The sequence below is a fragment of the Globicephala melas genome, chromosome 18 (genome assembly GCF_963455315.2).
Source record: "Globicephala melas chromosome 18, mGloMel1.2, whole genome shotgun sequence".
NCBI classification, from domain to species: Eukaryota; Metazoa; Chordata; class Mammalia; order Artiodactyla; family Delphinidae; genus Globicephala; species Globicephala melas.
The window spans coordinates 20,244,966-20,261,079 of record NC_083331.1 but is presented as its reverse complement, the minus strand read 5'-3'; the positions used below and the strand labels follow the sequence as shown (position 1 = coordinate 20,261,079).

Below are 16,114 nucleotides of genomic sequence, written 5' to 3'. Positions count from 1 at the left end.
GAGCGTCCTTATAAGTAAAAAAGGGAGGCAGGAGAGTCAAAGTGATGCAAGCGACAAAGATTCAACTAGCCATCGCAGGCTTTGAAGATGAAAGGAGGCCATGAGCCAAAGAGAGCCTTTCTGTCTAGGAGAGACAGGAAATGAATTCTTCCCTGGGGCCTCCAGAAGGAATGTAGCCCAGCTGACACCTTGATTTTAACCCCGTGAGACCCATTTTAGACTTCTGACCCCCAAACTGTGCAATAACAAGTTTGTATTGTTTTAAGCCACTAAATTCTTAATATTGTGAATCAGCAATAGGAGACTGCTACAGCTCTACGATAGGGAATTGTTACTGCTATAGTACAGACTGCAAGAGACTGAGTGATTTATTTATTTATTTTTAAATTTATTTATTTATTTATGGCGGTGTTGGGTCTTCGTTTCTGTGCGAGGGCTTTCTCTAGTTGCGGCAAGCGGGGGCCACTCTTCATCGCGGTGCGCGGGCCTCTCACTATCGCGGCCTCTCTTGTTGCAGAGCACAGGCTCCAGACGCGCAGGCTCAGTAGTTGTGGCACACGGGCCTAGTTGCTCCGCGGCATGTGGGATCTTCCCAGACCAGGGCTCGAACCCGTGTCCCCTGCATTGGCAGGCAGATTCTCAACCACTGCGCCACCAGGGAAGCCCGAGACTAAGTGATTTTGATTGCACTGATGAAATGCAGTTCCTGGAGCTGCAGTCTCGTATCCGTGCCAAATGGGTTCCTGCACTCCCCTGAAAATATCTCAATTTTTTTCCCTCTCTCTGATCAACAAAGTGCTCTGAACATAATATAGGCCCTTAAAAATATTTGTTGAATCAATGAGTTTTTGGCAAAATATAGAGACGGTGAGCCATAACTGGTGTGTTATTGATAGTCTGAAAAATTTAAGGCTTAACCATCTCTCTCTGTAACTAGTTGTGAGTGAATGCCTCTATTATCAGGAAATTGGTAGTTTAATTATACGGACTTGAAGTAACAGAGAATTTGGGATGAGAATACCCAGCTCTCTTTTCCACTTACAGGGAAAATGTGAATTCAATTTAAAAATCAAAGCTTAGTCTTAGCCTCGGGTAGTAACTTCCCTCCTGCAAGAGGAAGCTTCATTTCTATTCTGAGGCATGTGGAAGCTCTTCAGGCTGGCTGGTGAAAGAGCTTGTGACATTCTTGTCAACACAGCTGACACCCGTATCATGTCCAACACTAAACACTAGGCCTATTGGAAGAAGAAAAGGCAAGTACAGCATGTCAATGAGTCATGACAACCTTTGGGGAGCTAAGAAGAGCTCCGGAGCATCCTGTTGTCATCCTCTGGTATTGGAGCTGCTGCCAGAGAGTCAAACCAAGGGTAAATAAAAAGGTCCCTTGGAAAATGCCATCAGTTGAAAGTTGCTGACTCAAGAACCCTTGTGGGAAGAGAAGTGCTTCTCACATTGAGCTGTGTGCGGAGCTGATACCCTGACTTGGCCACGGTCACACTCGCCAGGCTCCTACGGGCCAGGAGAGCTTTTTTGTGTGTTCATTGCTCCTAAGTGGTACTATATTCCTTTGGCTTTAGAATGCTCCTATTTCAGTTTGCAGAAATATATGCAGCACACAGAGCGAAAAGAAAGCCTGGCTGGTTCTCACAGCTGCTCTAAGCTGAGTCTGGGGAGAATATAAGAGGGAAGAGGAGGGAGAGGCGCCCGGAGACTGAGTCTAATGCCCCATTAAGGAGTTGGACCCTTATCCTCATGGCAGTCAGAGCTACTAAAGGGTTCTGAATGGCGGGACTGATGTTTGCCTTTTCCTTCCTTGGTGATCTAATATGTCTTAAGTTCTCAGACTTTAATGTGCTTAGGAATTACCTTGAATCTTCATAAAATGCAGATTCGGATCCAGTAGCTCTCAGGTGGGGCCCCAGATGCTGCAACAAGCTCGTGGGTGATGCCAGAGCTGCTGAGCCATGGACCACGCTTTCAGTAGCAAAGGCCTAAACAGAATATCTTGTCTGCATCCACCATTGATTTTTTTCAGAGCCTGCAGGAAAGCGAAGGAGCAGCTGGAGGGCACACACAAAGCTCTTTTCCACCCTCAAAATGCCTGTGTGTTTTCCTGGGGTGACCTAATAGCCCGGGCAGAGAACATTGTGGAAATGTCCTTGGTCATTCGTTCTGAGGGCTTCACTTGTTCTGGACCATTGCTCAGACTCTCTGCACTTTTAGCGCAGGGCTCTCTGTCTCATCTTGCCGTCTGTGTGCTTAGTTACCAAATAGGCATTGAAATTCCTTTTTCCTGATGTCTTTAGCAGGAAAGGTTTCTCAAATTCTTGAGGATGACACCAAGCCAAGAACATCACATTCTTCAAAAATGACCACCGTGCTGTGGTTTGGATAATCGAGGGATGTGAAGGAAGGTTGCAGATAAATAAATTAGGTTCCTTTAAATTGACATCACAGAGAGAAACACAGGACTCTTAGAGCCTTTGCTTGGTCACTATAGTATGTATACACACCATTGCACACTATAAATGAAATGATAAATGTAAAGTATTTCAACACAGTGTCTATCTAGCACAAAGGAAGCATCCAATATATGGTAGCTATTATTATTATTTTTACAAAATAACATACTAGTTTATTCAATGTTTTGCAACAATAGATTAACACCACCTTTTGGAAACAAATCACATCCAGTCTTATCGAATTTGTTTCCTCCACTGTAAAATAAGCATAATAACACTTGCATCTTCAGGTTCATATCACTTTGTGGGTTCAAATTCTGGCTCTGCTACTTTTAGCTCTGTGACCTTGGACAAGAAACTTAGTGTCTCTGTGCCTCAGTTTCCTCATATGTGAAATGGGGCTAATAAGAATAGGTATCTCATAGAGTTGTTTTAAGAATTCAGTGAATGAATAGATGTGAAATGCTATAGCAGAGGCTGAAACAAAGTCAGGCTCTGTAAAGGTTGACCATCATTATTATTATTAGGGGAGGATTAGCTATGATAACGCCTGTGAAAATGAGTTGTCGCATTGCACAAATGCAGGAGAAGCTTCAGGTGTATATGTGTGGGTGTGTGCACTGTTATCCTTGCCACAGCAATGAATAGTGCTTAAAGGTGTGGGCTCTGTAGCTATATCGTTCAGAATCAAATTCTGAATCCACATGTACCAGCTGTGTTTATTGGCAAATTACTCAACCTCTCTTTTCCTAAATATCCTCACTCATCTTAAAAGTGAGAAGAAGAAGAAGAATAGTAATAATACCTCCTTTATTGTATAGTGTTGTGGCATACATGCTCTTATTTGTGACGGATCCAACGTCACTGAGGCCTTAACGTACCAACACTATTAACTCTCCCAGTTTTACAGCACAGTCTGACCTTGTGTGTCCATTTTGGCGAGTACAGCGGATGGTGAGAGGCTGAATATTAAGTCCCAGCCTTGGATTTAGCTTCTTCTGCCTTATAACATGCAAACACTTAATACTGATCTGGATTTTTCCCACCCTGGCTAATCATTACTTCTCAAAAATGCTGATCAAATCTGAAAATAATCTTCAGATCTGTCATTCATTTAAGACGTCCTGCTTTCCAGCGTGGCTAGCTTTCTCAAGCCACTCTCCCGCTGAATTACATTCATTGCTGTGGTGGGTATTCAGTTTTGCTAAATTAATCTTTTAAGAGTGAGTAGTGACCATAAGAGTTGGAGTATTTTTCTTCTCTGAGTGGGCAATGGAGCTTGTTTATTTTTTTTTATTAATTTTTATTGGTGCGTGGTTGCTTTATAATGTTGTGTTGGCCTCCACTGCACAACAAGGTGAAACATACTCACACAGATATCCCCTCCCTTTTGGACTTCCCACCCATTTAGGTTGCCACAGTGCATTAGGTAGAGTTCCCTGTTATGGTAGCTATTATTATCAAAATATATACTTGATAGACAGGTCGTGACAGTTAAGTAAAGTAACACGTGAAAAGCGCTTAGAACAGCACAAGGTAGATGTCGATCACACTATAGCAATCATGAGATGATGATGATGGTGATGATGAGGAAGATAACGAGAAGGAAGAGGATATGATGATGATGGGCTTCTGGCCCCTCTTCTGTCAGTAGAATTACCTCCCTAGGATGAGATTTTGGGAGGATTAAGGAAGTAAGGTAATTTGCTTAAACACATTTCAACAGCCAACAATAATCACAACGCGACCGAAACCCTTTCTTGGCATTTCTTGAGCATCATCAAAGGTGACCCAACTCATAACTCTCCACCCCCACTTCATTGCCTTCCTTTTCCCCCTCCGCTCCAATCCATTTACACCCAGAATCTACTCCCAAGCACCCCTCTCTCTCTCCAAAGGCCACTTTTTGCGTCAAGTTACTCAACTCACTGTGGCTTCCTCCGTTTGACACAGAGCGCATCGTACAGTGAGGGCTCGGCAAACAATTGCAAAATTGAATGGAGTTTTATCAGAATACAGAGTCCTTACTCCAAAAGTACTAGAGTAAATGGCTACTTCTTACCAAAAAATAAAAAATAAACCCTTCAACTTCAGTCACCGCTCTCACCCATCCAAGACAGAAAAGAGCACGAGGAACAGGACGTGGGTGCCTCCCTGACAAAATGACACATCAGTCCTTCCCCATCCTATCATCCTTCTGGATTAGTTCAATAAGACAGTGACCAGGGAGTGACCTCAATGAAAGTCAGCATGCTGTGTGCTCTCCGGCTCTGGAGTTCTCCTAACTCCTTAGGACGGAATGAGATGTTCTTCCCCAAAAGTGCACGACCTAGTTTTCACCAAGGGGAATTGAATCCCACCGTGCAAATTAACCTCTCCTCTTCACCTCTATCAACCCAGATACACATATACACCTACTCTCGCTATTCTGGTGAGAGAAGTCTCCTGTCACTGCTTCCGCGGATCGCATTACAACAGCAGAATCCTCAGAGGCATTTGTCTCTAAGGCAAATATAGTAGGCTATTAGATAACACTTCTGGAAAAAAAAAGAAGAAAAAAGCTTATTCTGAAGTTCAAGAGAGGTTTACAATCCCTTTAAATATGATGGTAACAAAAATCAAGTTACAGTCTGATATACGACATTTTCTGATTTGTAATCATAGAATTCATAAAGTTATAAAAATTGAGCTAAACTTGCTTAAACACATACTAATTTGCTTTTATTGTAAGGAAAACAATAGAATTTAATCGCACTTGTCTGGAATATCCATGAAACAAGGCTACCTTGCCCGTGTGGGTTTCGTTGAGGTGTCAATGGGCATAATTCTAAAAGCAGCTCAAATTCCCTAAATCAGCTCATATGCTTGTGACTCTGTCTTTTTCTTTCTTATAAAATTTAAATGGCTTCAAATTTACTTCAACACATTTCAACAACCAGCAAAAGTTGTAATGCAACCAAAACCCTTTCTTTGCATTTCTTGAGGGTCATCAAAGGTGATCTGCCCCCTTCATTGCTTTCCTTCACCACCCGCAATTCATTTACACCCAGAATCTACTCCCAAGCAGCCCGCTCTCTCTCCAAAGGTCACCTAAACTCTCTCTCAACACACAAGCCAAACAACTTTTGACTTCTCTCTTTTATATTATATAAACCTTTTTAGACACTTTCCAAACAAGCAAGACTCTTTGTATAAGTGACAAAGTGGGAGAAACTAAACAGGCAAATACAGGATTTGTTTTACAGGGTGCATATGGTGAGGAAAGACCAGAATACTTACATGCTGATAATTTTTTGGTCCATCAGATATTATTGTATTCAATATACGTTTTCACCTCCCAGGAACTTTTCTTAAAATTTTATGTGGCTTTATAATTTAGTTACTATATTAAACTGTGTTAAACTTAGGTCTTCTTTTCCTTCCAACCTCAGAAAAACAGTATAACTCACTAGTGAACGCTAAAGGCTTTCATTGACTAATTGATCAAGGGAACAAAAGAGAAAGTCCAAACACAGACTCAGAGATCTATGGTCACTTGATTGACAGCAAAGGTGCCACTGCAGTTCAGTGGGGCAAGTACGGTCCTTTCAGATAAATATAAATGGTGCCTGGGCAATTTGATTGCATGTGGAATAAAACTGAACGTTGACCTCCACCTCACACAATACACAAAAAATTAGCTTGAGGTGGATCACAGACCTTCATGGGAAAGGTAGAACAATAAGCCTTCTTTTAAAAAACACATGAACAAAGATTACATAATCAGGACACAAGAAGCACTAATCATAAAAGATATGATTGGCATTTGAAATAATATATTCAGTAATACCTACAATTTAGCTGTCTTTTATATTAGCTATCGTTTGTATTTATTAGAGATTCACAATATATTGTGAACGACTACTCAGATGGACCCAGATGCTCACACACACAAAACCTTACGTTTCACATTGATTTTGTGGCTGCGTTACAGTTGCAAAATACCAGACCCTTTCCCAACTCATGATTTACAAGAGAGAACAAATAAGAGGAATTGGTCGTGCTTTTGGAATCCCCTTAAAAAGACCACAGGACAGGAAGAAAACAGGCTCTCAGTGCATAGAGCTCTTGATGAAAGTGTCAGCGTAACTTGAGTTATGGGACCCTCCCAGCTGCCGGAGTGATGATCTTGTTTTTCTCAAACTTTTTTCAGCAGGTGATTCACCATCAGCCGTAAGGATGAACTTATTGACCTTAAAGGTTGGTAGTTCTGGGGACGTCTTTAAATAAAATGCAAGACCATCATCTGTGCAATGGTACTTTGGATTCCTCTATCAGAAAATGAGGATAATAAGGTAGAGAATTTCGGAAAGCCCTGTGACTTTTTCTTTTTTGGCCATACCACACGGCATATGGAACTTCCCCACCAGGGATCAAACCTGCGCCCCCTGCAGTGTAATCGTGGAGTCTTAACCACTAGACCACCAGGGAAGTCCGATTCTTTATTACTTGAACTGCTTTTTTCCCAAGCTAAAAATTTATGTCACACATATGGTTCATTGACTTCAGTTACCATCTTATCCATTTTATTTTCTTCCATAAATCCTCATCTTCCTCTTATGGTTTTTGGTTCCTGACTCAAATCTTTTTGAAGGTAACAATGAGAAGAAGCTGAAACAGGATTGGTATAGAAACCCAGTCTCTCTTCCTCGGCCAGCAGCCTTCCCCTCAGTTCAGTTTCTGAAATGCTAAGCTGGGTGTTTAGTGCTGGGGCTCAGAGACAGACATCTACATGTTCCCATCCTCTTTGCCACTTACCAGCTGCGTGCCTCGAGCAAGATACTTCTCTCTCTCTGAGCCTTACTTCCCTTCTTTGCAAAATGAACATAATACTAATACCGTCTAGCACGTAGCATTAGACATCCAGACCGTAGCACAGGGTCCAGCAAGGGGGAGTTAACTATTCGTATGATGATCATACCTCTTTCGTGCACCAGAGCTATGTTTCTATTTTTGCCCTACACTCATACTCCTTAAGATTCAACCCCCCAAATGCTTCATGTTTAATCAGGCTCTCCTTAACGCCTAGAATCTATACTTCCCAGTGTCCCAAACAATAGTGTATATCACATTATTATGGAAACTAAAGAAAAATGGGCAGCCTACATAGACTGAGATGCAAGTTTGAAGACATGGGATCCTCTTTATCCCAGCCTTTCACTGATTATCAAGAATGGAAAAGTAACTTGCCCAAATTTGTCTATCTGGTATTGGAATGTATTTCTCAGAGATAGGCTTAGGACTAATGGGGACTAAATTTTTTATGTCAAGGACAGAGCAATAAATAGTAAAAATGATGTATGTTTATTTGACATTAGGCATGACATTTAAGGTCTCTAAGCCTCCACTTGCTTATTTGTAAACCGTACTTCATGAGAAGAGTATCTACTTCAACAGGGTGATTATGAAGATTAAAATAGATATATGAATATTTAGTATAGCCTATCATATAATAAACATTCAAAACATTATTGATTCCTAATGATGATAATTGCATTATAACTTAATTTCCCCATCTGTAAAAGAGGATAATAATACCTATTACATAGGTTTTTATGAATATTAGATGAGATAATATTTTAAAATATGCATGGTACAGTTTCTGATACACTGTAAGAACTTAATAAATGTTAGCTTTTTAAAATAAATTTTTGTTAGTTGTTTGCTTCACTAGCCATGTAGACACACACACACACACACACACACACACACACACACACATGCACATTTCCCCTGGTCAGCATTGATACTGTTGAGCAAGGAGGAAAAATCTGCACGTTGTTTCATGAACCTGTGTAATGCTTGAGGTCTTTGGAAAGGCTCAGGTCCAGTCATAGCGATTTGTTATTGGATAGATAAAAATGAGTATTCCTCTTAATGTATGCTTTTCCTTGAATAAAATTATACTTGGGGGTTTTGTAATAACCTATAAGGGAAAAGAATCTGAAAAAGAATATATATATATATATATATATAACTGAATCACTTTGCTGTGCACCTGAAACTAACACAACGTTGTAAATCAACTATACTTCAATACAAATTAATTAATTAATTCCTGGAACCAACAAAAATATTATACTTGGTGGGGAAGGGCCGTTTCTCCTTTTTTTTTTTTTTTTACATTTTTGCAATTGTTTCTTTCACTTTATGGTTTCTCTTTTTTTTATTATGTTTATTTATTTATTTATTTTCTTATTAGTCATCCATTTTATACACATCAGTGTATACATGTCAATCCCAATCTCCCAATTCGTCACACCACCACCCCCAACCCCCAGCCACTTTCCCCCCTTGGTGTCCATACGTTTGTTCTCTACATCTGTGTCTCAACTTCTGCCCTGCAAACTGCTTCATCTGTACCAGTTTTCTAGGTTCCACATATATGCGTTAATATACGATATTTGTCTTTCTCTTTCTGACTTACTTCATTCTGTATGATAGTCTCTAGATCCCTCCATGTCACTACAAATGACCCAATTTCATTCCTTTTCATGACTGAGTAATATCCCATTGTATATATGTACCACATCTTCTTTATCAATTCGTCTGTCAGTGGGCATTTAGGTTGCTTCCATGACTTGGCTATTGTAAACAGTACTGCAATGAACATTGGGGTGCATGTGTCTTTTTGAATTATGGTTTTCTTGGGTATATGCCCAGTAGTGGGATTGCTGGGTCATGTGGTAATTCTATTTTTAGTTTTTTAAGGAAGCTCCATACTGTTCTCCATAGTGGCTGTATCAATTTACATTCCCACCAACAGTGCAAGAGGGTCACCTTTTCTCTACACCCTCTCCAGCTTTTGTTGTTTGTAGATTTTCTGATGATGCCCATTCTAACTGGTGTGAGGTGATACCTCATTGTAGTTTTGATTTGCATTTCTCTAATAATTAGTGATGTTGAGCAGCTTTTCATGTGCTTCTTGGCCATCTGTATGTCTTCTTTGGAGAAATGTCTATTTAGGTCTTCTGCCCATTTTTGGATTGGGGTTTTTTTTTTTTAATACTGAGCTGCATGAGCTGTTTATATATTTTGGAGATTAATCCTTTGTCCAATGATTCATTTGCAAGTATATTCTCCCATTCTGAGGGTTGTCTTTTTGTCTTGTTTATGGTTTCCTTTGCTGTGCAAAAGCTTTGAAGTTTCATTAGGTCCCATTTGTTTATTTTTGTTTTTATTTCCATGGCTCTAGGAGGTGGATCAAAAAAGATCTTGCTGTGATTTATGTCAAACAGCGTGCTTCCTATGTTTTCCTCTAAGAGTTTTATAGTGCATGGTCTTACATTTAGGTCTTGAATTCATTTTGAGTCTATTTTTGTGTATGGTGTTAGGAAGTGTTCTAATTCCATTCTTTTACATGTAGCTGTCCAGTTTTCCCAGCACCACTTATTGAAGAGACTGTGTTTTCTCCATTGTATATCCTTGCCTCCTTTGTCATAGATTAGTTGACCATAGGTGCATGGGTTTATCTCTGGGCTTTCTATCCTGTTCCATTGATCTATATTTCTGTTTCTGTGCCAGTACCATATTGTCTTGATTACTGTAGCTTTGTAGTGTAGTCTGAAGTCAGGGAGTCTGATTACTCCAGCTCCGTTTTTTTCCCTCAAGATTACTTTTCCTATTCGGGGTCTTTTGTGTTTCCATACAAATTTTAAGATTTTTTGTTCTAGTTCTGTAAAAAATGCCATTGGTGATTTGATAGGGATTGCATTGAATCTTAAGATTGCTTTGGGTAGTATAGTCATTTTCACAATATTGATTCTTCCAATCCAAGAACATGGTATATCTCTCCATCTGTTGGTATCATCTTTCATTTCTTTCATCAGTGTCATAGTTTTATGCATACAGGTCTTTTGTCTCCCTAGGTAGGTTTATTCCTAGATATTTTATTCTTTTTGTTGCAATGGTAAATGGGAGTGTTTCCTTAATTTCTCTTTCAGATTTTTCATCATTAGTGTATAGGAATGCAAGAGATTTCTGTGCATTAATTTTGTATCCTGCTACTTTACCAAATTCATTGATTAGCTCTAGTAGTTTTCTGGTAGCATCTTTAGGATTCTCTATGTATAGTATCATATCATCTGCGAACAGTGACAGTTTTACTTCTTTTCCAATTTGTATTCCTTTTATTTCTTTTTCTTCCTTGATTGCCGTGGCTAGGACTTCCATAACTATGTTGAATAATAGTGGTGAGAGTGGACATCCTTGTCTCATTCCTGATCTTAGAGGAAATGCTTTCAGTTTTTCACCATTGAGAATGATGTTTGCTGTGGGTTTGTCGTATATGGCCTTTATTATGTTGAGGTAGTTTCCCTCTATGCCCACTTTCTGGAGAGTTTTTATCATACATGGGTGTTGAATTTTGTCAGAAGCTTTTTCTGCATCTATTGAGATGATCATATGGTTTTTATTCTTTAATTTGTTAATATGGTGTATCACATCTATTGATTTGCCTATATTGAAGAATACTTGCATCCCTGGGATAAACCCCACTTGATCATGGTGTATGATCCTTTTAATATGTTGTTGGATTCTGTTTGCTAGTATTTTGTTGAGGATTTTTGCATCTATATTCATCAGTGATATTGGTCTGTAATTTTCTTTTTTTGTAGTATCTTTGTCTGGTTTTGGTATCAGGGTGATGGTGGCCTCATAGAATGAGTTTGGGAGCGTTCCTTCCTCTGCAGTTTTTTGGAAGAGTTTGAGAAGGATGGGTGTTAGCTCGTCTCTAAATGTTTGATAGAATTCACCTGTGAAGCCATCTGGTCCTGGACTTTTGTTTGTTGGAAGATTTTTAATCACAGTTTCAATTTCATTACTTGTGATTGGTCTGTTCATATTTTGTGTTCCTTCCAGGTTCAGTCTTGGAAGGTTATAGCTTTGTAAGAATTTGTCCATTTCTTCCAGGTTGTCCATTTTATTGGCATAGTGTTGCTTATAGTAGTCTCTTAGGATGCTTTGTATTTCTGCGGTGTCTGTTGTATCTTCTCCTTTTTCACTTCTAATTTTGTTGATTTGAGTCCTCTCCCTCTTTTTCTTGATGAGTCTGGCTAAGGGTTTATCGATTTTGTTTATCTTCTCAAAGAACCAGCTTTTAGTTTTATTGATCTTTGCTATTGTTTTCTTTGTTTCTATTTAATGTATTTCTGCTCTGATCTTTATGATTTCTTTCCTTCTGCTAACTTTGGGTTTTCTTTGTTCTTCTTTCTCTAATTCCTTTAGGTGTAACGTTAGATTGTTTATTTGAGATTTTTCTTGTTTCTTGAGGTAGGCTTGTATAGCTACAAACTTCCCTCTTAGAACTGCTTTTGCTGCATCCCATAGGTTTTGGATCATCATGTTTTCATTGTCATTTGTCTGTAAGTATTTTTTGATTTCCTCTTTGATTTCTTCAGTGATCTCTTGGTTATTTAGTAACATATTGTTTAACCTCATGTGTTTGTGTTTTTTATGTTTTTTCCCCTGTAATTGATTTCTAATCTCATAGCACTGTGGTCAGAAAAGATGCTTGATATGATTTCAATTTTCTTAAATTTACTGAGGCTTGATTTGTGACCCAAGATGTGATCTATCCTGGAGAATGTTCCGTATGCACTTGAGAAGAAAGTGTAATCTGCTTTTTTTGGATGGAATGTCCTATAAATATCAGTTAAATCTACGTGGTCTATTGTGCCATTTACAGCTTGTGTTTCCTTATTAATTTTCTGTTTGGATGATCTGTCCATTGGTGTAAGTGAGGTGTTAAAGTCCCCAGTATTATTGTGTTACCGTTGATTTCCTCTTTTAGAGCTATTTATCCTGTGTCCATTGATTTTTTTTCCCTAATCCAAATGGAAATCATAAACCACATAACTGTTTGAAACACACATTTCCCTGTAGTACTGTTCTCTCTCCTCAAGCCATTGTCATAAAAAGCCAGCCACTTCCCATCTAACTTCTCATAAAGCCCAACTGGTGTGGTCTTTGTCCCAGTCCATCAGACCTCAGGTCATGTCCCTCTAAGTGAATCAACATCATCCTTTTTCGTAGACTTTTATATTTACATTTATGAGTAACTTGGTAATGTGGTAATGGGTCCCAATAAATGTCTTTTTTTTTAAACAAAGAAGTATTTGTTTAAGCAGCTAAGTAGAGTAATTACTCAATACATTTTTCCCCCTCCACATACTTTTAGGAAAGGAACTGTGTTTTGTGTCAATGACAGAAAGCAACGGAGTACAAATGATGTCTTTGTTTGATCTTGGGCAAGATGGTTAAGGTCTCTAAACCTCAGTTTGAAAGTTAAAATAGATAGTATGAATATTTAGTACAGTCTTGTTTTTCTTTAGATGACTAATTATCTATTAAAGGCATCTAAATCATAGGGAAAAAAGTCTTCCTATTTCCCATAGAGTTAACACACATTTATCACTGTGGTCTCCATTTCCAGCACTCTGCAATCCTTTGTGTAGATCCAGGTAGAGCTGAAGTAGAGCATAGGGCCACAAGGTCCCTGCAGTTCCTGTCTAAGCCCACTCTGTCAGTGCAAGTCTGAGATCTCTAGCCTTCCTGGGAGGAATCCCCTCAATGCCAGCACATGGTGGTTCACCAGTTACAGAGGATGTTCAATGGAGTTGTAAGCAAGTGAGCACCTTCAGGTTATTCTTGGGCATCAGTTACCTCCTGGCAGTGATAATGCCACTGACCAACTAAAGGAAAAAGACTTCGAGCTGCTTCTCCAGCACTTTTCAGTAGCTTTTTGTTTAGAGACAACTCTGCAGATTTGGGGTAGCATGTGGCTGAGAAACCAAAGGGAATAGTTTGAAAAATGATCAAGTTTATCTTCCTGGCCTTATCAACATCTACTTTAATCACCTTCACTAGTGTTCCAGAAAATAGATTAGACACTTTGGGATTTACAGTTCTTTGAAATGTTCAAAACATGGATTTTTTCCCCTAATTTTAAGTAAAATATATCCATTGTAGGATAGTTGGAATGGAAAAATATTCTAAATTTCTAAATCATACATAATCCTACAACTTATAGACAGCCACTCTAAGTATTTTGTCATATTCCTTTTATATTTTTGCATCTATATGTACATATATGTTATATTACATATGTATATGTATACACACACATTACAAAATGGGAACTTATCTTGTATATACAGTATTATCCAGTTTTTAAAAATAATATTATAGCATCAGCATTTTTACAATTCATGAAAAATATCTTTTTAAAAACCTGATTTTGAGTGACTGGGTAACAGTCCATCACATGACTGAGCCACAATTTATTTAACCAACACTCACTGCTTCAGCTGATAAAATTATCATTCTACCACAGGGAATCTTATAGAAAGAATGAAATGTATCTCAGGTACTGCCTAATATATATTCTCTTTCTGGGGATATAATTTGCTCTTTTAATGCAAAGGGTGGGTCAAGCTCTATTTGTATAGTTAGAGACCAAAGGATACCTTAATGGTTTAAATATCTGAAGTGGAAGATGTATAAGAAATGACAGCAAATAAGTACTTTGACTGGGTCTTCATTTTTTCACAACCCCACAAAACTTTGCCTGGAAGGGGGTCACACGATGACCGATGTGTGTGTCTATGGAGATAAACACTTGGTAAGTTTTTACATTGATTCCCATATTTAGTTTTTCACTCACATATTCCCAGAGGATCCTAAAGAATAAAAGCCCTGATGGTGAATGAATTATTTGTTCATTGGATAAACTAACTCCTACCATGTGTTGCTATTCCTCTTGGCCATGCCGAGTTGTAGATGAATGAATTCTAATGTGAGAGGAGATTTGTATTCACAGTTGAAAGAAAGGGATATTCAAACTAAGTGAAATGTATATTTTAGACTCCACATACAAGTGATATCATACAGTATTTGTCTTTCTCTGACTTATTTCACTGAGCATAATTCTCTCCAGATTCATCCGTGCTACTGCAAATGGCAAAATTTCATTCTTTTTTTATGGCTGACTGGTATTCTTTTGTGTATATATACCACATCTTCTTAAACTAATAGGTACCGATGGGGAGCGGGGGAGGGGGGAGTAGAGGGTACAAGGTACTGAATGTAAGAGAAGCGCAGTGATGTATTATACAACTAGGGATATATAGCCAATATTTTGGAATAGCTGTAAATGGAAAGTAACCTTGAGCAATTGTATAAAAATTTAAAAATATCTTTTAAAAAAGCAATGCAAAACTTTAAAAAAAAACTAAGTTAAACGTAAACTCTCCCCATAAATCCTAAACATATCTAGCTCTTCCTTTTATTTTCAAAAGGTGAGGTGTGGACTGATTTTCTTCCATAAAAACTCTTTTTCTGGCATTGCCCCATTTTGCCGCTGAGCCAGCCCCACTCTCTGGCCCATGCCAGCCCCGTATACCTGCCACCCTCAGCTGTGAGCTCTGCCTGGCCCTCGGGGGATGGGTTCATGAGGAACCCTCTGCTCACTGCTAGTCTCATTTTAATAATCGTCTCTTATTAACAGAGCAGCTGAGGATGAGAATTGACCCTAAAACCGTAATAACTGCAAACATCTCAGTATCCTATCCAAAACACTAAAAGGAAGTCATATACCAAGCTGACTACTTTCGAAACTTATAAAGCACTGCAGAATTTAAGGAATCTTTCATTAAGAAAAAAAAAAAAATGCTGCACTACATTCTGGTGGAACGGGGATGTATAATACATGGACTAGATTTTATCCGGGGCAAACGGAAATAAAGTGAGACTTTGTTTGGGAGAGGGGTGAGAAGGCGGTAGGCGGAGGCAAGGAAGGACGTCTAATCACTTAACTTGTGCTGAGATTTTTTTTTTCCTTTTCTTTTTTGGCCTAGACGCGCAGCATGTGGGATCTTAGTTCCCGCCCCACCCCTGGCATTGGGAGCGTGGTGTCTTAACCACTGGAGCACCAGGGAAGTCCGGGATTTGTCTTTTTTTAATCTGTTGGCAGCAAATGAGAGAACAGAGAAAACATACCTCCCAGCCCCACCTGGGTATGTTCCCGGGTTGCAGAGGTAAAATCAGCTCCGAAGTTGAACTCCCAGCATCGACTCTTTGAAGGGTATTTTTACGCTAAACTCTGCCGCGTGCAGTCTCCAGAAGCCATGGCACCCTGACCTGTGGCTGCCGGAGACAGCCTTCAGCTGCTTTTTGCAGTCACCCAATCTCCCTCCGCATGGAGCTACCCAACAGCCTTCGCTCCAGGAAGGAGAGGTCTTGACAGGAAGTTTGGCTGAGCACCAAGAGGTCGTCTAAACTTCATGTTTCGTTTCCTCCTTTTTCCTGTATTTGATATCTGCAAATGGTTATGCGAGAGCTAATCTCGCCCATTCCTTAACTCGTTGGTAGGAGAATGTTTGGCTGTGCGAGGGGTAGAAACACAAAGGCAACCGGGCTGTGCGGGTCTGCCTGAGGATAAGAGTAGTTCGCTAGGATTGCACAAATCCAACTCTTCTTCAGCAGCTGGGAGCCTGGGTAAGAAATAGCACCTGCTGATGCAGCCCTTTGTAACCACCGCACACTGGCCAGACTACCCTAGTGCAGAGCATGAGTGAGCTCAGAGCAGTGGGTGGATTTATGCACAACTTCTTGGA

At 39.4% G+C, this 16,114-nt stretch overlaps 1 protein-coding gene across 2 annotated transcripts in view; it reads right to left on the bottom strand.

The window, feature by feature from the left end:
• The window catches only part of RUBCNL (rubicon like autophagy enhancer), a 59,286-nt gene extending 43,648 nt beyond the window's left edge, over positions 1 to 15,638 (bottom strand). Inside the window, exon 1 of one of the 2 annotated variants that reach the window (XM_060287873.2) lies at positions 15,511 to 15,638. The gene's annotated coding sequence lies outside the window, so the exon portion shown is untranslated. Of the gene's footprint in view, positions 1 to 15,497 lie in introns of both variants that reach the window. The other variant, XM_060287870.2, reaches the window with a different exon arrangement.
• Between the last annotated feature and the right edge of the window lie 476 nt (positions 15,639 to 16,114).